Genomic DNA, 22,331 nt, shown 5'->3' on the forward strand with positions numbered 1-22,331 from the left:
CAAGGAAACTGTTTAGAGAGCATTGACAAGGTTGTGAAAAGCTTGTGATTTTAGGAGATCACTGAACTTTTTAAAACTGTGCAGGTCATATGTCCTTGTTTTTCTCTGGAAAAAGAATTGGATCTAGAGGAATGGGAATTAGTAGGGAGAGGAATTAAGTGAACAATTCCAAACCAAACTTAATTTCCAAAGATACACTTCATACCTACAATTTCATCCAAGTGGCTTTAGTAATGTTAGATGAAAAAAAAGATGAGACTATTGTAGGATTTTAAAACTTGCAGTAATTTATTGTATTTCTGGCACATGAACTAATGGACAATGGGCTTATGGACATGTATAAATTCTCAATTGATGATTATTTCATCCTGTTATTTGTTACATCACTTCTAGCATGTGTCATAATACTATGCCTTCATGTAATTTCTGTAATTATAGGTAATACCTCCCATATTGATGGATTTAGGTTTCAAAGTCATGACCACCCTATGCTCTAAATCAAAAGAAAAGGGGAGATGTTAGGTCCTTAGGAGGAACTAAGTCGGTCCTTAACAATTCTCTAGCTCAGGGTTCACATCTTTAGTTCACACCTTGAAAAGGAGTTTACACCTTTAGACTTCTGAAAAGGAGTTTAGCCCTTTAAAAGGAGCCAGCTCATTGGTTGTAGGAGTTCCCACAGGCCCCTGGGAGTACCCACAATCCCATTCTCTGGGAGGATAAAAGGAGAAGGCAGTTGGTAAGGAAGCAGTCTGGAGTGGGTTAAGGACAAGACTCCCCAGGAGAACTTAAGGGAAGCTCGAGGAGATTCAGAGCCAGGATTGAGGAAGAAGAGGATTCCAGATTCAAGCTCTGCTCTGGCTGGAGGCTCCAGAAGAAGCCTGCTCGGGGAGAAAAGGATTTCAAGAAAAGAAACCTCCTCCCGGAGAAGGATTTAAATTGACGGACAAGAGAACACTACAGACCGGCCCTAAGGAGGACGGGGCCAGTCCAGCAGCGATGCTCACTCCCGCAGCCCCTCTAGGCCCTCAGGCGGCCATGCCCTTGGCCGAGAAGGCCCCAGGCCCCAGTGCCGCGGGGCAGGACCGCCCCTCCCGGGGGCCCCACAGGGAAGGCGTCGGAGCTGAGAACCAGCCCCCGATGGGCTGTGCTCCCGACGCCCCGCAGGGCGCGGATCCCGGCCCTTCTCCTGTCTGGGCCCATCCCTCCTCCCCGAAGCAGCCCTCGGCGGCGGGGCACCAGCAGCCTCCCCTGGAGAACTGCGGCGCCGCTTGCTCCGGAGCGCTCCAGGTCGTCCTCTGCAACCATTCCCTGTGGCTCACGTTCCATCGGCAGCAGAACGAAATGCGCCTCAGCAGGCCGGGCCGGGCCATGTTCCCCTTCCTGGCTTACCACATCCGGGGCATGGACCCCCGGGCCCGCTACCGCGTCTTTGTGGACATGGTGCGCGTCGACCAGCATCACTGGCGCTATGAGGAGGCCGGGTGGGCTCCGTATGGACCCGAACAGAGCCACGTTCCCGGGAACCAGGTGTATGCGCACCCAGACTCCCCCAACACGGGCGCGGACTGGATGGGGCGCGAGATCGCCTTTAAAATGCTCAAGCTCAGCAACGAGGAGCCCGCTGGCCGGAGCGCGCCGCGCGCCCTCCGGCTCCGGTCTCAGCACCGGTACCGGCCCCGGCTCCACGTGGAAGAAGTCGCCTGTGGAGACCAGGAAGCGCCGGGCGCCCCCTCCCGGAGCCACGTCTTCAGCTTCCCCGAGACCGAGTTCATTGCCGTGACTGCTTATCGCAACCGGGAGCTCATCCGCCTCAAAATCGAGCACAATCCCTATGCCAGGGCCTTCCGCACAGACGCGCCCTCGGCAGGAGCCTTGAGCGCCGGGCAGCCGCCGGGACCAGCTGCCGCCGCCCCCTCCTCAGAGGCGGCTCCGGACCCCGCCGGCCAACGGCCAGTGCCCCAAGAGCGCCAGCACCGGGACCGGGAAATCTGGCCTGGCGGCACCCTGACGGACTCGGAAGCTGCAGCCCCGGGGGAAAGGGCCCCCAAGAAGAGGCGTCTGTGTCCTGGGCCTTCAGGCAGCCCCGCCATGTCCTCAGCGAGGCCCCAGCCAGCAGCCCAGGCCCAGCGGCTGCCAGCTCCAGAAGCCAGCGCCAAAGCCTCCCCAGCAGCAGCTGCTGAGCGCCCTGGCGGCCTGCTGGGAACAGAAGAGGCCGCTGTGCAGGGGGGGAACAGCGCGATCCCCGCGGCCTGCTGGGCCATGCAGCAGCCCCAGCAGCCCCTGCACTGGGGCTTGGACTGCACTCCCAGCAGCCTGCAGACCTCCACTGCTCCACTTGCCGCGTCTTATGGCTTCGGTCTAGAGGGTCTGCTCGACCTCCTGCAGGAGCCCACATTGCCGGCAGAACCCTCCCAGGACAGCGGTGGGGACAGCCGCCCATCTCTACCTCTGCACCCTGTCCCTGGAGCCCACGGAGAGCCAAGTGTTGAAGAGCAAATCTGGCTCCTTCTGAGCCAAACAGAGCTGGAAGAGGCAGCCCTGGCTCAGGGAGCTCCCAAGAGGAGACGTTTATCTTCTGCTCCTTCAGGCAGCCAGGCAACGGGTTCAGGGAGGTCCGATGGAGAAGCCCAGGACCCGCTTCTTACAGCTGCAGCGTGCAGCCCCTCCACCTTCTCAGAAGCAGCTTCTGAGGGCCCTGGCCACCTGCTGGGTGTGCAAGAGGCTCCTATCCTGGAAAACAGCAGCGGGATCCCTGTCCTCTGGAGTGCCCCCCAGCAGCCCCAGCCATCCTTGCACTCTTTCTTTTACTCCCCTCCCAGCAGCAGCCACAGCAGGAGTCTGCCAAGCTTGCAAGATGTGGCCATGGGGCCCCCCACTTCTACACTTGCCATGCCTCATGAGCCCAGTCCTGAGGAGGCTCTCTTCTCCCTACCGGAGGCATCCGGCTGCCTCTCAGAAAACTCCCAGGGGACCAGTAGCCACTGTCTCCCCTCTGGGCCCTCCCAGCCAATGCATCCTGCCCCTGGAGCCCAAGAAGCCCAAAGTCTGCAACAAGAAATCTGGACGTCTCTCACAGAGACAGTCTCGGAAGATTCGCCCCAGGATCCAAGAACTTTGGAGAAGACACCTTTGTCTCCCAAGAATGACAGTGGCCAGGACCCCTCTTTCCTCATCCCAGACTTTTCCTGGGATTCCCTCTTCTTGGAATGAGCAGCCCCTTGGAGACCTAGAACATTGAGAAGCTCACAGAAGCACACACAGACACATGCTGCCATGCATCCATGCTCAGATGCTCACCCACTCACAGACACAAGGAGACACTCACACATGTCAAGGTCAGCCAGCAAAGAAGCATTCCTTTGGCCTCCAACTGCAGGGGATGAGGGAGAGTGAGGAGGGCTTACCCAGTGCAATGGACAGTAGAGCAGATGGGCAAGGTCGGACTCAATCCACCTTGGCTAATGATGTTCTGCCCAGAGGAGAGGACCATCTAGGGGAAAAAGAATCTCTTTTCTCTTATTGGTCCTGCCTGTCAATGTTATGCTTTGGTCTGGTGGATAGGAGCACCACAATGCCTCTATGCACAGACAATTTTGCCACATGAACCCTTGCAAAACCTTGTGTTTCAATTTCTTCCCTTTCCCCTCACTCCCTCCACATATGACCAGTTAGGCAATATATATGAAACATATTGTGAAATGGATGTTAAATCCAAGATATGCACACATATGGATTAAATCATCTCACTGCCCAAGAAAAATCAAATCAAAACCAACCAAACTGAGAAAGAAAATAAAATGCCACCATGCAACCACAAAAAGAATGAAAATGCTATGCTGTGATCCACGATCATTTCTTACAGAATGGCAATATCATATAATAAATAGGATATAACAAATATATGATATTATACAATAATTTTATATAACATATCATCTATCATATAATTTCTTATACAATGATGATATTACATATAATAAAATAGAATAATAGAATACAAAATAACACAAAATAATATCATGTAATGTAATATAACATAATATAACATAACTTATAACAGTATAATTTAATATAATGCAATATAGTATAACATGTCATAGGATGATAATATATGACATTCATATTTCCTACCTCAGATACCTCTAAATATATTAAACAAAAATAATTGAAGAAACATATACTATCTTTACATACGGAAATAAAAAAATTCTAATTCAGGAAAAATATTACAGGCAAATAAAGAAATGTATAAATTAAACTTGCACAGATGTCTATGCAAATCAGTGAAACAATCCAACAACAATAAAGTGTGGATAAGAGGGGGAAAAAAACCTAATTTTTTTTGTCTACAAGAAACATACTGAAATAGCAAAGACATGAACAAAATAGAATTGAGAGACGACAAGAAAAATTGACCACAGATCAGATGATTTTCCCAAAGTTGGAATTGAAAGTTAGCTGTCTGACTGATTAAAAAAATAAATATTCACAACATAAGTAGAAATAAACAACTGCACTGTGCATAAAGGGAATAATAGACAGCAAATAGATATCAATATAAAACATATACACTCAATTTAAAAAGAAAAATAGCTAAATTAATACATGTAGATAGTAATGCAAAAATAAGAAGGAACCTTAAGGTCGCTCTCTAAGTTCCAGATAAAATCAATACAAAATCAAGCAAAAGCAAATAAGATCATTGAAAACATTGCTGGAGAAAGTGGAACTAAAAGACTTTTTGACATCCTACCAACTTATACTGCCACAAAATGTACCAACTCCTCACAACCACGGGCAACTTTTATAAAAATTGGCAATGCATAAGAGCCTAAGGTATGTTGCAAATAAAACAAATAAATGCAAGAGTAGTAAACATGTCTTTTATTGCCCATAATGCAATAAAAATAGGAATCATTATACCGAGCATAAAGAAAAGCTGCAGATTGAAATAATGATTTACAATAAAATCCAAAATAAAGACTGTCTCAAAGAAATAAAGAAATAAAAGAATATCATTTTATAATAATATGAAATTTATGGAAAGCAATCCTCAGGAAGCAAAAAAAAAAAAGCACACATTATAACACACACATTAACAAAATAGAAAAAGGAAAGAGTAATAAAGCAGATATGATTTCCTAAACATTAGAAAAATACAAACCAACTTATAATAAGAATAATATGAGAGATGTTTTAAAATAGAGGAGAAATAGATAAACTAAAAAACAAAAAAATTTGGAGAAGATATAAATCTAAGATGTTTCAAAAGATGAACAAAATAAATAAACATTTAGCCAAACTGGTAAAAGAGGACAGGAGAGGATTCAGGGAAGATTACAGATTTTGTCAGAAAAATTTAACCTCTCCACACTATCTCCTCAAGGAAGACATAATTGCATCTCAGGGAAAACATGGACCCATTAAAAAATCAATATGAGTTGGAATACAACAGTTGTCTTCCAGAGACCAGGAGGGAGGTTTGGCTCTTGAAAAGTATAAACTTCTCCAAGCTAACACCACTGAAAGAGCAAGGAGTGAGCCTTAGGGCTAGCTGGGTTAGAAGATAACCTCAACCCAAGTACAGAAACTTTCACCTAGACAGTATACAGAGTTGGACTTCTGAGTTGGGGAACATTAAGGAAATCTCAGCTGATAAGGGACACCAGGCCCAGCTGTGCTTCCTCCTTGCAGCCCTGCATGAGAAGGAGCTAGCACATTCCTGATCAATACAGAAGCAGTGGGGAGGGATTCTGGCTACACTCATTCACAGAAGAGTGAAGTTCTTGGTTTGAGCTTCCAGGTCAGAGGGGAGAACTGAGGGAGCACCTGAGGCCAGAGACCCCATGTCCCATACCTCAGGATTAGGGGGGATTCCAGTACTACTAACATCTCACACCATGTGCCAAGAGAAGTTCAAAATGGCTAAATAATTTAGACAAAGGATAACACCATAAACAAATTAGAAAAGCATCGAAAAAGGTAGAATTTATTACCCAACAAATGATAGAGAAAATTATGAATGGTAAAAGAGATAATATTGATTTCGTGGAATTAATTTTTTTCCCAAACAACATCAATGTATCCAAAATTAAAAGGGAAATAAGAAACTGGAGAAAACATTTTAGGGTAAATTTCTCGAATAAAGCCCTTATGTTTCCCAATTATTTAGGGAATTTAACTAAATTTATTAAGATAAGGGTCATTCCCCAATTGGGAAGTGCTTGAAGTTTATGAACAGGCAGTTTTTAGAATGAAAAATCAAAACTATTCATGATCATATAAAAATGCTCTAAATCGCATATTTAGAGAAATGTAAATTAAAACAACTCTGAGGCATCACCTCCAAGGGGCATATGTGTAAATGGATGTATTTAAGCCCAACTCTGCCAAAAAAAAAATCATTATATATAATAATAAACACAAGAGTGAAGAAAGGTACTTGTTCTCCCAAGTGAGGGAATTAGGACCATGAATTGTTAACTGTAGAATTTGACACCTACTCACACTGACTCCATCTTATCACTCAATTCTGTAGCTAGCTTGGTTTCTATTCGATTATGAATCCAATTTCTATCAAAATAAAAAAAATATTTTTGCATTGTTTGAATCCAGCCCTTCATGGCTAAGGAACTAGACCATCTATTCATTCTTACCCAATAACCTTGGTTACACTGACCTGAAATTGAGTCAGATTCAAAGAATGATACAAGAAATTTTCTCACAGTGGTGCACCTCAAGTAATCAATTTTATGTGAAAACTGGCCCTGGACTAATCAATCAGTTTTCATATTTCATTTCCATGTTCCTTTGATTCTTTTCAGACATTTTGGGGAAGGGAGCATCTCATTTTCTGAATTCAAGGGACTATTCCTGTTCACTCTACTTTTCTCAACGTGGAAACTGCCTATCCTTTAATACTACTAGAATTCAGATTACCTGATGTTTTAGTCTTTCTTTTTAATTAGCATTTTTAATATTTAAAAACTTCTGTCTCCCCTTGTATTCATGGTGAAGGCCTAAGCTAAGCAGATCTGATTTCAGTTAGTGAGACAATTGGAATACATTGGTTAATGAATCTCAGAAGATCAAATCAATGTTTTCTCAATCATCTATATTATGCTTTTGTAATTTCATGAAATCAAAATTATAACATAAAATTTTAAATAATTTAGTAGAGCAGAGCTATTATTTAGTTAAACTCAAAAGTGTAAAGATAGATTTAATGCCTTTACACAATGCTATCATAAAGTAGTCATGATAAAGAGATAAACAGAGGAATTATATTATTCTTAAAATCATCATAAATGCTTATATTCCTGAAAATTGTTTTCAGAGCCTCATCTAAGTGCTAATATTTTGCCTCATAATCATTTTCCTTAATGAAATTTTCTGCCACTCTTCTATGCTCCAGTCTTTTCAAATTGTGTTATTTAGTCTTCAACTGCTTTTTTATTCTGTCTTCAAGAATCTTTATTCAATGTTCTTTTGATTACACTGTGAGAAATTTTATGTTTGATATCTCTGTTTTCCAGTCCTTTGTGTGTAGAGGGGATTGTTTGTTATAAATCTGCCATATACAGTTAAGTGTTTAGATATCTTTATATTGCCATCCATTTATTTCCAAAGAGCTAGTATCTCTAATTTTCCTAAACTTGTATTCAAATCATTATTTATAATTTTGTTAGACTTGTCTGGGTCTAAAATTTGAGATTAAAGTCCCTAATTGTTACAATTCTCCATATATTTCTCCTTCCAATCTGGTTAATTACTCCTTTAAATATTTAGATCTTCCAGTAGTGGGGTAAGAATGGATAACTTATATAGTGAATAAGATTATTTCAATCAAAGATTTTGAATTAAGAAGGAAAACCTCTTTGAAGTATCATTGACAATTACCATTTCAGTTGAAATTGGAGCAAGAGAGACCTGGAAAAGTGACTGGGACTGATTGGTGGGATGAAGAACTGGAGGACTCAAAACAGCTCCCAACTTGTGCTGATGCTGAGGATATAATTTCTCCTGATTCTCTTCTCTTGGAATGAATGAGGAAAAGACTATATGGCATCATTTGTTCCAGTGACTTTTCAGTGTCCATCAGGATGCAGCAGTTTTTAGAAAGCAATGTTAGGGGTTTCTAGGAACAGAAACTCAAATCCTGACCAAGTCAAAGCAAGTTGAGGGTCATCTGGTCTCAAGGATTGGCCATACCAGGCACCTTTCAAGCTCAGTCAAATGTGAGAAGCTCTGAAGCCCTCTCCTGGGTACTGGGAGCTTCTTTTACATCCTGACAAGAGGTTTCTGAATTTCATCTGACCCAGTATCAAATGGAGTTGCCAGTGTGGTTGTATGTCACCAATACTGGAATAGTGAGCTTCACATCCACCTGGTCCTGTGGTCAGCCAGGGTAGGTCATAAACTTGTTTTGCCACAACACTGTAAAATGCTTGAGAGTCATGACCCTCCCAAAAGGAAATCTTCTGCCCAGGCTCCCACATCTGGCCTCTTGTGATTACACCTATCCCTCCTCCCAAGCCTTTCCTTTGTATAGAACAAAACAACTTGCTTAAAACCTCAATTGCCTAATTAGAAAAAGATATAAAAAAGTGAGTGAAGAAAAGAATGCCTTAAACATCAGAATTGAACAAATGGAATTGAATGACTCGAGGAAACACCAAGGATCAATCAAGCAAAACCAAAAAATTGAAACAATGGACAAAAATGTCAAATACCATCTTGGGAAAACAACAGACATAGAAAATAGATCTAGGAGAGAAAATCTGAGAATTATTGGACTTCCTGAAAAATATGATGAAAAAAAGAGCCTGGACAGCAGGAAATTATCAAAGAGAACTACCCAGATGTTATAGAAACAGAGGGTAAAAATATAAATTCAAAGAGTTCATCAATCACCTACTGAAAGGGACCCTAAAATCAAAACACCAAAAAATGTGGTGGCCAAATTCCAGAACCATCAGATGAAGGAAAAATTCTGCAAATTGCTAGGAAAAAAATCAATTACTGGATTACCCAGGAGCTAGCAATGTCCATAGTAAAGGATCAAAGGGCCTGGAATATGATATTCTGAAAGGTAAGGAACTGGGTATACAGCCAAAAATAACTTAAACTGCCAAAATGAGCATTTGTTTTTTCCAAGGAATAAGATGGACATTCAATGAAATAAGTGAATTTTATCTATTTCTGATGAAAAAACTGGAACTAAACAAAACATTTGATCTACAAATATAGAACTCAAGAGAAACCTAAAAAGGTAAAAAAAAAATTGGGAATTATACTTCTGCTATAAAAATATGTAAAGAACACATGTATACTTTGTTCTAGAAACCAGAGGTGGAAAGGCAATTGGACCAGAAAAACGGTAATGGGGGGTTTCTACATCTCACGAAGAAGAAAAGGAAACCTATTCTATCTGAAAGAAAGAAAGGAGGAGAATGAACATGGAGTGAACCCAGAATCCTACAATATGTTGTTCACAGGAAACACACTTGAAGCAGGGCGATACATAAAAAGTAAAGTAAAAGGTTGGAACAGAAACTACTATGCTTCAGGTGAAGTCAAAAAAGCAGGGGTAGCCATTCTGATCTCAGATCAAGCAAAAGCAAAAATTGATCTAATTAAAAGAGATAAGGAAGGGCACTATATCTTGCTAAAGAGTAGCATAGATAATGAACCAATATCAATATTAAACATATGTGTAACAAGTGGTGTAGCATCTAAATTCTTAAAAAAAGAATTAATAGAGCTGCAAGAAGGAATAGACAGCAATACTATAATAGTAGGAGATCTCAACCTTGTACTCTCAGAATTAGATCAATCAAACCACAAAATAAATAAGAAAGAAATTAAAGAAGTAAACAGAATACTAGAAAAGTTAGATATGATAGAACTTGGGGAAAAACGAAGTGGAGAGAGAAAGGAGTACATTTTCTTCTCAGCCATTTCTATTTTGTTCATGTTGATTGGTATAGCATCGAATAAGTAGATCAATTTAGGCAGTAAATTTTTATTATATTAACTTGGCCTAACCATGAGCACTTGTTATTTTCCCAAGAGATTAGATATGACTTTATTTATGGGGAAAGTCTTTTGTAATTGTATTCATATAGTTCATCACTTTTCCTTGGTAGATGTAATACCCGGGCTAACTTTCTGGAGGTACTCCAGAAGGCCTTCATCTCAGAAGGATAATCACCATGAGGATGGACAGAAATAGACTCTAAAGTCTTTATTGAGTCCTTAACAGTCTGTGTCTGTCACAGTCTGACCCAGTTTCAGTTTGAGCCCATCTCCTTGAGCAGTCTGCCAGTCTGCCAGTCTACACCAGTCTCAGTCCGAGTCTGACTTTGTCCCCAGGTTTCTCAGGCCTTAAATTCCCTATTCCAATTATAGCAACATCACCAAGCTAAGTAATGAGGATATGTAAAGTAGAGAACTAATATCTCATCAATTCCACTAAATAAATATCTTGTTGTAAGTATCCTTATTTCAAGCCTCCTTTTCTAGAGTTGTGGGTCTACAGGTAGACTCCCAAATATTTTATATTTTCTACAGTTAGTTCAAATGAAATTTCTCTTTATATTTCTTGCTGCTGGATTTTGTTTGTTGGTAATATATTAAAATGCTGATGTTGGGTCATGCAATTTTGTTAAATTTGTGAATTATTACTAGTAGTTTTTAGTTGATTTTCTAAGTATATCTTCATATCATCTGCAAAGAGTGATAATTTGGTTTCCTCCTCACCTATTCTAATTCCTTTAATCTCTTTTTTTTCTCTTATTGCAAAAACTAACATTTCTAATACAGTACTGAATAACTTTATTGCCAGTACAAATCTCACTTCTGTGTCTTTTTATTTCAAGTGAATCTTAAGGAAAAAACTTGTTGTCAGAATTTCTTTGGCAATTCAATCTGCTATACCCATTTTATAGGTGAACAACATAGAGAAGAGCTAATCCAACTCCAATTGATTAATGGTGCACAGAATCAGCTACATCCAGAAAAGGAACACTGGGAAATGAGTGTAAACTGTTATTTTTACCTTCTGAATCCAATTCTTCCTGTGCAACAAGAAATTCGGTTCTACACACATATATTGTATCTAGAATATATTGTAATATATTTAACATGTATAAGATTGCCTGCCATCTGGGGGAGGGGGTTGGGGGAGGAAGGGAAAAAATCTGAACAGAAGTAAGTGCAAGGGACAATGTTGTAAAAAATTACCCATGCATATGTACTGTCAAAAAAAAAGGTATAATTATAAAATAAAATGAAAATTTAAAAAAAAAAAGAATGTTAAGTGTTGTTTTGATTACACTGTGAGAAATTTTATGTTTGATATTTCTGTTTTCCAGTCCTTTGTGTGTAGAGGGGATCGTTTGTTATAAATCTGCTATATACAGTTAAGTGTGTAGATATCTTTATATTGCCATTCATTTATTTCCAAAGAGCTAGTATCTCTAATTTTCCTAAAGTGTTATTCAAATCCTTATTTATAATTTTGTTAGACTTGTCTGGGTCTAAAAGGTTAGATGGAAGTCCCTAAATGTTACAATTTCTACTTATATATTTCTCTTTCCAATATGGTTAATTTCTCCTTTAAATATTTACATCCTCCAGTAGTGGGGTAAGAATGGATAACTGATAGGGTGAATAAGATTATTTCAGTCAAATATTTTGAATTAAATAAGTAAACCACTTTAAAGTATCATTGACAAATTACCATTTCAGTTGAAACTGGGGCAAGAAAGACCTGGAAAAGTGACTGGGACTGATTGGTGGGATGAAGAATTGGAGTACTCTAAACAGCTCCCAACTTGTGCTGATGCTGAGGATATAATTTCTCCTTATTCTCTTCTCTTGGAATGAATGAGGAAAAGACTATATGGCATCATTTGTTCCAGTGACTTTTGAGTGTCCGTAAGGATACAGCAGTTGTTAGAAAGCAATGTTAGAGGTTTGTAGGAACAGAAACTCAAATCCTGACCAAGTCAAAGCAAGTTGAGGGTCATCTGGTCTCAAGGATTTTCCATACCAGGCACCTTTCAAGCTCAGTCAAATGTGAGAAGCTCTGAAGCCCTCTCCTGGGTACTGGGAGCTTCTTTTACATCCTGACAAGAGGTTTCTGAATTTCATCTGACCCAGTATCAAATGGAGTTGCCAGTGTGGTTGTATGTCACCAATACTGGAATAGTGAGCTTCACATCCACCTGGTCCTGTGGTCAGCCAGGGTAGGTCATAAACTTGTTTTGCCACAACACTGTAAAATGCTTGAGAGTCATGACCCTCCCAAAAGGAAATCTTCTGCCCAGGCTCCCACATCTGGCCTCTTGTGATTACACCTATCCCTCCTCCCAAGCCTTTCCTTTGTATAGAACAAAACAACTTGCTTAAAACCTCAATTGCCTAATTAGAAAAAGATATAAAAAAGTGAGTGAAGAAAAGAATGCCTTAAACATCAGAATTGAACAAATGGAATTGAATGACTCGAGGAAACACCAAGGATCAATCAAGCAAAACCAAAAAATTGAAACAATGGACAAAAATGTCAAATACCATCTTGGGAAAACAACAGACATAGAAAATAGATCTAGGAGAGAAAATCTGAGAATTATTGGACTTCCTGAAAAATATGATGAAAAAAAGAGCCTGGACAGCAGGAAATTATCAAAGAGAACTACCCAGATGTTATAGAAACAGAGGGTAAAAATATAAATTCAAAGAGTTCATCAATCACCTACTGAAAGGGACCCTAAAATTAAAACACCAAAAAATATAGTGGCCAAATTCCAGAACCATCAGATGAAGGAAAAAATGCTGCAAATTGCTAAAAAAAATCAAATAAAAATATAGAGGAGCCACAATAAGGATTACCCAGGAGCTAGTAATGTCCACATTAAAGTTTTGAAGGGCCTGGAATATGATATTCTGAAAGGCTAAGGAACTGGATATACAGTCAAAAATAATTTAACCTGCCAAAATGAGCATTTTTCAGGGAATAAGATGGACCTTCAATGAAATAAGTGAATTTCATCTATTTCTGATGAAAAAACTGGAACTAAACACAAAGTTTGATCTACAATTATAGAACTCAAGAGAAACCTAAAAAGGTAACAAAAAATCTTGTGAACTATACTTCTGCTATAAAAATATATAAAGAACACATGTATACTTTGTTCTAGAAACCAGAGGTGGAAAGGCAATTGGACCAGAAAAATGGTAATGGGGGATTTCTACATCTCAGGAAGAGAAAAAGGAAACCTATTCTATCTGAAAGAAAGAAAGGAGGAGGATGAACATGGAATGTACCCAGAATCCTACAATATGTTGTTCACAGGAAACACACTTGAAGCAGGGCGATACATAAAAAGTAAAGTAAAAGATTGGAACAGAATCTACTATGCTTCAGGTTAAATAAAAAAAGCAGGGGTAGCCATTCTTATCTCAGATCAAGCAAAAGCAAAAATTGATCTAATTAAAAGAGATAAGGAAGGGCACTATATCTTGCTAAAGGGTAGCATAGATAATGAACCAATATCAATATTAAACATATGTGTAACAAGTGGTGTAGCATCTAAATTCTTAAAAAAAAATAATTAAGAGGGCTGCAAGAAGGAATAGACAGCAATACTATTATAGTAGGAGATCTCAACCTTGCACTCTCAGAATTAGATCAATCAAACCACAAAATAAATAAGAAAGAAATTAAAGAAGTAAACAGAATACTAGAAAAGTTAGATACGATAGAACTTGGGGAAAAACGAAATGGAGACAGAAAGGAGTACATTTTCTTCTCAGCCATTTCTATTTTGTTCATGTTGATTGGTATAGCATCGAATAAGTAGATTAATTTAGGCAGGAAATTTTTATTATATTAACTAACCATGAGTACTTGCTATTTTGCCAAGAGATTAGATATGACTTTATTTATGGGGAAAGTCGTTTGTAATTGTATTCATATAGTTCTTCACATTTCCTTGGTAGCTAACTTTCTGGAGGTCCTCCAGAAGGCCTTCATCTCAGCAGGATAATCACCATAAGGATGAAAAGAAATAGACTCTAAAGTCTTTACTGAGTCCTTTACAGTCCATGTCTGTCACAGTCTGACCCAGTTTCAGTTTGAGCCCCATCTCCTTGAGCAGTCTGCCTGTCTGCCAGTCTACACCCGTCTCAGTCTGAATCTGACTTTGTCCCCAGGTTTCTCAGACCTTAAATTCCCTATTACCATTATAGTAACTTCACCATGCTACGTACTGAGGATATGTAAACTAGAGAACCAATATCTCATCAATTCCACTAAATAAACATCTTGTTGTAAGTATCCTTATTTCAAGCCTCCTTCTCTAGAGTTGTGACTCTACAGGTAGACTCCCAAATATTTTATATTTTCTACAGTTAGTTCAAATGAAATTTCTCTTTATATTTCTTGCTGCTGGATTTTGTTTGTTGGTAATATATTAAAATGCTGATGATTTGTATGCATTTATTTTGTGTCATGCAATTTTGCTAAAATTGTGAATTATTACTAGTAGTTTTTAGTTGATTCTCTAAGTATATCTTCATATCATCTGCAAAGAGCGATAATTTGGTTTCTTCCTCACCTATTCTAGTTCCTTTAATCTCTTTTTCTTCTCTTATTGCAAAAGCTAACATTTCTAATACAGTACTGAATAACTTTATTGCCAGTACAAATCCCACCTCTGTGTCTTTTTATTTCAAGTGAATCTTAAGAAAAAAACTTGTTGTCAGAGTTTCTTTGGCAATTCAAGCTGCTATATCCATTTTTAGGTGACTCATTCAATTCACATCTACACTCATGATTATTAATGGTGTATTCCATTCCATCCCATTCTCTTCTATTATCTTTTTCCATTTTTAAATCTTACTCTTTCCTTCAAAATCTGTTCCCCTTCTGATCACTGCCTCCCTTAATTTACCTTCTTTCTCACTATTTCCCCCTTTCTCTTCTACCCTTCTTCTATGTTTCTGTTAGGCAGTATAATGCTTGTTCTTGGCTTTAGATAGATACTACTTATTAGTTTAAGAAAAGCTTCATTTTTCTTGTGCTTTCTAATAGTTTTTAATAGAAATTGGTGTTGTATCTTGCAAGGACTTTTTTAATCTATTTAGATAAATTACAAATTGTGTTGATTTGGTTATTAATGTGCTCACTTATATTTGTATGGTTTTACAATATTGAAATAGCCTTGAATTTTTGTATAAAATACACTTTGTCATGATGTATGATCTTTGCGATATGTTGTAGTGACTTCCTTGCTAATATTTTCCTTAAAAATTTTTGCATTAATATTTGTTGTGTCCAGACTAGCTCTCTGGAGGACCTTGGTACCAGCCCGAGGTCTTGGTCATAAAAAAGAAGTGATGAGGGGAGACTCATGTGGATAGTCAAACATGGAGTCTGTTTATTCCAAATTCTTTCAGCCTTGTATACCCTAATACCTTTATATAACCAAAGCAACACTCCATGTGATAAGTATGAACTGCTCATATGGAACCATATAAACAATATTGTATGTACATGACTCTTCACCTCCTGGTATCATTCTGCTTCAATCACAACACAGGTTGTCACTGCCCCCTCTCTTCCCAGGAAGGCCAAGAGCCCTTAGCAGAGCCAAACCAGATGTTGTCTGCAGGAGCCCTCTGGGGTAATACCTCACTCAGAGTTCAGAGTTTCCACTCAGGAAATAAAAGATACATCAAACCTTAACAATCAGGAGTAGCAGAATTTAATTTTTTTTTTTAAAAGGATAGTAATCCTACTATATGTTGTTTACAGGAAACACACCTGAAACAGGATGAGACATTCAAACTAAAAGTAAAAGGGTGGAGCAGAATCTATTATGCTTCAGGCAAAACCAAAAAAGCAGGAGTAGCCATCCTCATCTCAGATCAAGCAAAAACAAAAATTGATCTAATTAAAAGATATAAGGAAGGGCATTATATCCTGCTAAAGGGAAGCATCAATAGTGAAGCAGTATCAATATTAAACATGTATGCACCAAGTGGTGCAGCATCTAAATTCTTAAAAGAGAAATTAAGAGAGCTGCAAGAGGAAATAGATAGCAAAGCTATAATAGAGGGAGATCTCAACCTTGCACTATCAGAATTAGATAAATCAAACCACAAAATAAATAAGAAAGAAGTCAAAGAGGTAAATAGAATACTAGAAAAGTTTGATATGATAGATCTTTGGCGAAAGCTAAATGGAGACAGAAAGGAATATACTTTCTTCTCAGCAGTTCATGGAACCTATACAAAAATTGATCATATACTAGAGCATAAAAACTTCAAAATCAAATGCAGTAAGGCAGAAATAGTAAATGCATCCTTTTCAGACCATAATGCAATCAAAATAACATTTAATAAAAAACCAGGGGAAAATAGACCAAAAAATAATTGGAAACTAAATAATCTTATACTAAAGAATGATTGGGTAAAACAGCAAATCATAGACATAATTAATAACTTCACCCAAGAAAATGACAATAATGAGACATCATACCAAAATGTGTGGGATACAGCCAAAGCAGTAATTAGGGGAAGTTTTATATCTCTACAGGCCTACCTGCATAAAATAGAGAAAGAGAGGGCCAACGAATTGGGTTTACAACTAAAATTGCTAGAAAAGGAACAAATTAAAAACCCCCAGACAAACACAAAACTTGAAATTCAAAAAATAAAAGGTGAGATTAATAAAATTGAAAGTAAAAAAAAACTATTGAATTAATTAATAAAACTAAGAGTTGGTTTTATGAAAAAACCAACAAAATAGACAAACCCTTAGTAAACCTGATTTAAAAAAGGAAAGAGAAAAAGCAAATTGATAGTCTTGAAAATGAAAAGGGTGAACTCACCACTAATGAAGAGGAAATTAGAACAATAGTTAGGAGCTACTTTGCTCAACTTTATGCCGATAAATTCGATAACTTAAATGAAATGGAAGAATACCTTCAAAAATATAACTTGCCCAGATTAACAGAGGAAGAAGTAAGTAGTCTAAATAGTCCCATCTCAGAAAAAGAAATAGACCAAGCTATTAACCAACTTCCTAAGAAAAAGTCCCCAGGACCAGATGGATTTACAGGTGAATTCTACCAAACATTTAAAGAACAACTAACTCCAATGCTATGTAAACTATTTGAAAAAATAGGGATTGAAGGAGTCCTACCAAATTCCTTCTATGACACAGACATGGTACTGATACCTAAACCAGGTAGATCGAAAACTGAGAAAGAAAACTATAGACCAATTTCCTTAATGAATATTGATGCTAAAATCTTAAATAAGATATTAGCAAATAGACTTCAGAAAATCATCCCCAGGATAATACACTATGACCAAGTGGGATTTATAGCAGGAATGCAGGGCTGGTTTAATAATAGGAAAATTATTAGTATAATTGACCATATTAATAATCAAATTAATAAAAACCCTATGATCATCTCAATAGATGCAGAAAAGGCATTTGATAAAATCCAACATCCATTCCTACTAAAAACGCTTGAGAGTATAGGAATAAATGGACTATTCCTTAAAATAATAACGAGCATATATTTAAAACCGTCAGTAAACATCATATGTAATGGCGATAAGCTAGAACCTTTTGCTGTAAGATCAGGAGTGAAACAAGGTTGCCCACTATCACCATTACTATTCAATATTGTACTAGAAACTCTAGCCTTGGCAATAAGAGCCGAGAAAGAGATCCAAGGAATTAGAGTAGGAAATGAAGAAATCAAATTGTCACTTTTCGCAGATGACATGATGGTATACATAGAGAACCCCAAAGACTCTGCTAAAAAGCTATTAGAAATAATTCAGAATTTTAGCAAAGTCGCAGGATACAAAATAAATCCACATAAATCCTCAGGATTTTTATACATTACCAACACAATCCAACAGCAAGACATACAAAGAGAAATTCCATTCAAAATAACAGTCGATAGTATCAAATATTTGGGAATATATCTACCAAAGGAGAGCAAAATTACAAAACACTTGCCACAAAAATAAAGTCAGATTTAAATAATTGGAAAGACATTCAATGTTCTTGGATAGGCCGAGCGAATATAATAAAGATGACAATACTCCCCAAACTAATCTATTTATTTAGTGCTATACCAATCAGACTCCCAAGAAACTATTTTAATGACCTAGAAAAAATAACAACAAAATTCACATGGAAGAATAAAAGGTCGAGAATTGCAAGGGAACTAATGAAAAAAAAAGTCAGAGGAAGGTGGTCTAAGTGTACCTGATTTAAAGCTATATTATAAAGCAACAGTCACCAAAACCATTTGGTATTGGCTAAGAAATAGACTAGTTGATCAGTGGCATAGGTTAGGTTCACAGGACAAGATAGTGAATAAAAATAGCAATCTAATCTTTCACAAACCCAAAGATCCCAAATTTTGGGATAAGAATTCATTATTTGACAAAAACTGCTGGGAAAACTGCAAATTATTATGGCAGAAACTAGGCATGGACCCACATTTAACACCACATACTAAGATTAGATCAAAATGGGTCCAAGATTTAGGCATAAAGAACGAAATCATAAATAAATTGGAGGAACATGGGATGGTTTACCTCTCAGACTTGTGGAGGAGGAAGGAGTTTGTGTCCAAGGGAGAACTAGAGACCATTATTGATCACAAAATAGAACATTTTGATTACACCAGATTAAAAAGTTTCTGCACAAACAAAACTAATGCAAACAAGATTAGAAGGGAAGTAACAAATTGGGAAAAAATTTTTACAGTTAAAGGTTCTGATAAAGGCCTCATCTCCAAAATATACAGAGAATTGACTTTAATTTATAAGAAATCAAGCCATTCTCCAATTGATAAATGGTCAAAGGATATGAACAGACAATTTTCAGATGATGAAATTAAAACTATTTCCACTCATATGAAAGAGTGTTCCAAATCACTATTGATCAGAGAAATGCAAATTAAGACAACTCTGAGGTATCATTACACACCTGTCAGATTGGCTAAGATGACAGGAACAAATAACGATGAATGTTGGAGGGGCTGTGGGAAAACTGGGACAGTGAGTCATTGTTGGTGGAGTTGTGAAAGAATCCAACCATTCTGGAGAGCAATCTGGAATTATGCCCAAAAAGTTATCAAAATGTGCATACCCTTTGACCCAGCCATACTACTACTGGGCTTATACCCCAAGGAACTACTAGAGAAGGGAAAGGGACCTGTATGTGCCAAAATGTTTGTGGCAGCCCTTTTCATAGTGGCTAGAAGCTGGAAGATGAATGGATGTCCATCAATTGGAGAATGGTTGGGTAAACTATGGTATATGAATGTTATGGAATATTATTGTTCTATAAGAAATGACCAACAGGAGAAATACAGAGAGGCTTGGAGAGACTTACATCAACTGATGCTGAGTGAAACGAGCAGAACCAGAAGATCATTATACACTTCAACAATGATACTGTACGAGGATGTATGCTGATGGAAGTGGATTTCTTCAACATAGAGAAGAACTAATCCAATTCCAATTGATTAATGATGGACAGAACCAGCTACATCCAGAAAAGGAACACTGGGAAATGAATGTAAACTGTTATTTTTACCTTCTGAATCCAATTCTTCCTGTGCAACAAAAAATTCGGTTCTACACACATATATTGTATCTAAATTATACTGTAATATATTTAACATATATAAGACTGCTTGCCATCTGGGGGAGGGGGTTGGGGGAGGAAGGGAAAAAATCTGAATAGAAGTAAGTGCAAGGGATAATGTTGTAAAAAATTACCCATGCATATGTACTGTCAAAAAATGTTATAATTATAAAATAAAATTAAAAAATTTAAAAAAAAATAAAAAAGGATAGTAATCGTTGATTTCAGATAAAGTCAAAGCTAAATTAGTCTTAATTAAAAGAGAATAATAGGGAAAACACATTATAGATCTGCTTTATTAATCAATATTGTTATAGACTATTTAACAAACTAGAAAGATAAGGTTGGGATATTATTGTGGTACAGGCGATGGTGAATTGGTAGATTTATAAAGACATGGAAAGACCTGGTATTATGAAAGATGATGTTACCCACCTTCAGAAAAACAGAGGACAAACAAGCATAGTATAATCTTACAGAGATGCATATGAATGTATGATTCTAGATATCTATATGTATGTGTTTATAGACATAAATATCTGTGCTTAATTGTAGTTTTCTTGAAGGAGTGGGAGGCGGAAGGAAAAAGAACAAAGCAAAAAGTACACAGCAGAAAACAAAAGGAAAGCTACAAGGAAGCAAACATGGACTGAACCCAGTGTGTAGAATTTATTATATCGACTCTCTTGAAATGGAAATGGATGTCTCACATTTTGAATCCTCTTATGTTCCACTATGTACATAGTAACCTTTTCTTTTTCTTCTTAAAGTTTTTTAAAAATTAAAAAGATTGTTAGCTCCTTGAGGGCAGGGCTATCTTTATTTTTCACATTTGTATCTCTAATACTTAGAACAGTACCTGGTACATTGTAGGGGTTTAATAAATGTTTATTGACTGACTGACCCTCAGCATTTATACTTTTTTATATGACTCTTAATGACATCAGATTTCTGAGATCTTATTTCTTTTATCTCATTCTATTAACATAAATCATGCTTGTCTAAATATGTCCTTCCTATTAAATAAATGTCTGTGCATCTTTCTTTTGATGTCTGTTTCTTATCCAGAAATTTTTCTGATCATAATACTCATATAGTCTGAAAAATTTTTAATTGACTTTTTTTTATTTTTCATATCAGTTTTTTTTTATATTTCTTAAATTTTAATTTTTTTTTGTTTGGATATTTCTTGTTATCTTATCAAATTGCTATTCTTGGACCCATTCTAGCTATCAGGACATTGAGTGAGGTTTTCCACAGTCAGTTATAAGTTATCTGTTTTCCTTGCCACTTTTACCTCCCTAGACTTTTCATCCTGTATCTTATTTCATTTCCTTTATTTCATGTTACTAAAGTCCCTGCGATAGTTTTTTTTTCTCTAAAGCTTGGAGAAAAGGCTTTATTTCTCTTGGACTTGCTTAGGAGGATGTCACTATCCTCTTAAGGAGTTTGGCTCCTGAACTTCTTCCAAAACAAAATATTTCCATTCTTGCATTAAGAGATTTCTTTGGTTTGCCCAGTAGAGACTTTTTACATTAGATCAAGCTCTTCAGATCAATAGTGTGGGCAAGACTAGCTTGGCTCTCAGTAGAATAGTCCAGACGTGATTCTTCCTTCAAGGGGTTCTGGGACTGCTTTAATGTCAGTACTCAGACCACCTTCTTGTCACATGGCTCTGGGAACTCTCCAGTCCATAGATTCTGCTCGGGTTCCCCTCACCTTGTTGCTGAGCTCATGGAATACTTCCAAACTAACCTGGACAAAACTCGTTCTTGCTTTTTGGATAGTGAACTCTGTAGGATACAGAGTGTATATGGGGCACACTCAAAGCAGTTCTCAGGAGAAGTTTTATATCTCTAAATAGCTATATGAATAAAATACAGGAAGAGTGGATCGATGAACAAGGCATGCAATTAAAAAGCTAGAAAAAGAACAAATTAAAAAGCACGAGTTAAATACCAAATTAGAAATTCTGAAACTTAAGGAGAGATTGAAGAAATTGAAACCAAGTAAACTATTGAACTAATAACCAAAGCTGAGAGTTTTATGGGAAAAAAAAAACTAACAAAATAGAAAAACCTTTTATTTTTAATTTCATGGGATAAAGGAAATAAGAAAACTAAACCACTAGCATTAAACATTTAAAGGGTAAATTTAGCACCAATGAAAAAGAAATAAAAGCACTAATTAGGAAGTATTTTGCCCAACTGTATGGCAGAAAGTCTTACAATCTAGACTAAATGGATGAATATTTGCAAAAATATAAATTCCCCAGGTTAGCAGAAAGGAAATAAAGCATTTAAATAGTCTCATTTTATTATAAGTAATTGAACAAGTCATTAATGAAAAAATCTCCAGAGCCAGATGGATTTACAAGTTAATTCTACCAAACATTTAAAGCCCAATTAATTCCAATACTCTGTTAATTGGAAAAATAGATAAAGAAAAAGTACTTCCAAATTTCTTCTGTGATGCAAATATGGCTCTGATACACAAACCAGGAAGGGCCAAAACAGAGAAAGAAAATTACAGACCACTCTCCCTAATGAATAAGGATGCAAAAAAATTTAAAGGAAATATTAGCAACGTGATTGCAGCAACTTATCAGAAGAATAATAAACTATGACCAACTGGGGCTTAT

General features: G+C 37.5%; 1 pseudogene; it reads left to right on the forward strand.

Moving 5' to 3' along the window:
- Window positions 1-3,379: 3,379 nt before the first annotated feature.
- LOC141562661 (pre-mRNA cleavage complex 2 protein Pcf11 pseudogene) overlaps window positions 3,380-22,331 on the forward strand; it is a 34,174-nt pseudogene continuing 15,222 nt past the window's right edge.

Source organism: Sminthopsis crassicaudata, chromosome 3 (assembly GCF_048593235.1).
Source record: "Sminthopsis crassicaudata isolate SCR6 chromosome 3, ASM4859323v1, whole genome shotgun sequence".
Classification (NCBI taxonomy): Eukaryota; Metazoa; Chordata; class Mammalia; order Dasyuromorphia; family Dasyuridae; genus Sminthopsis; species Sminthopsis crassicaudata.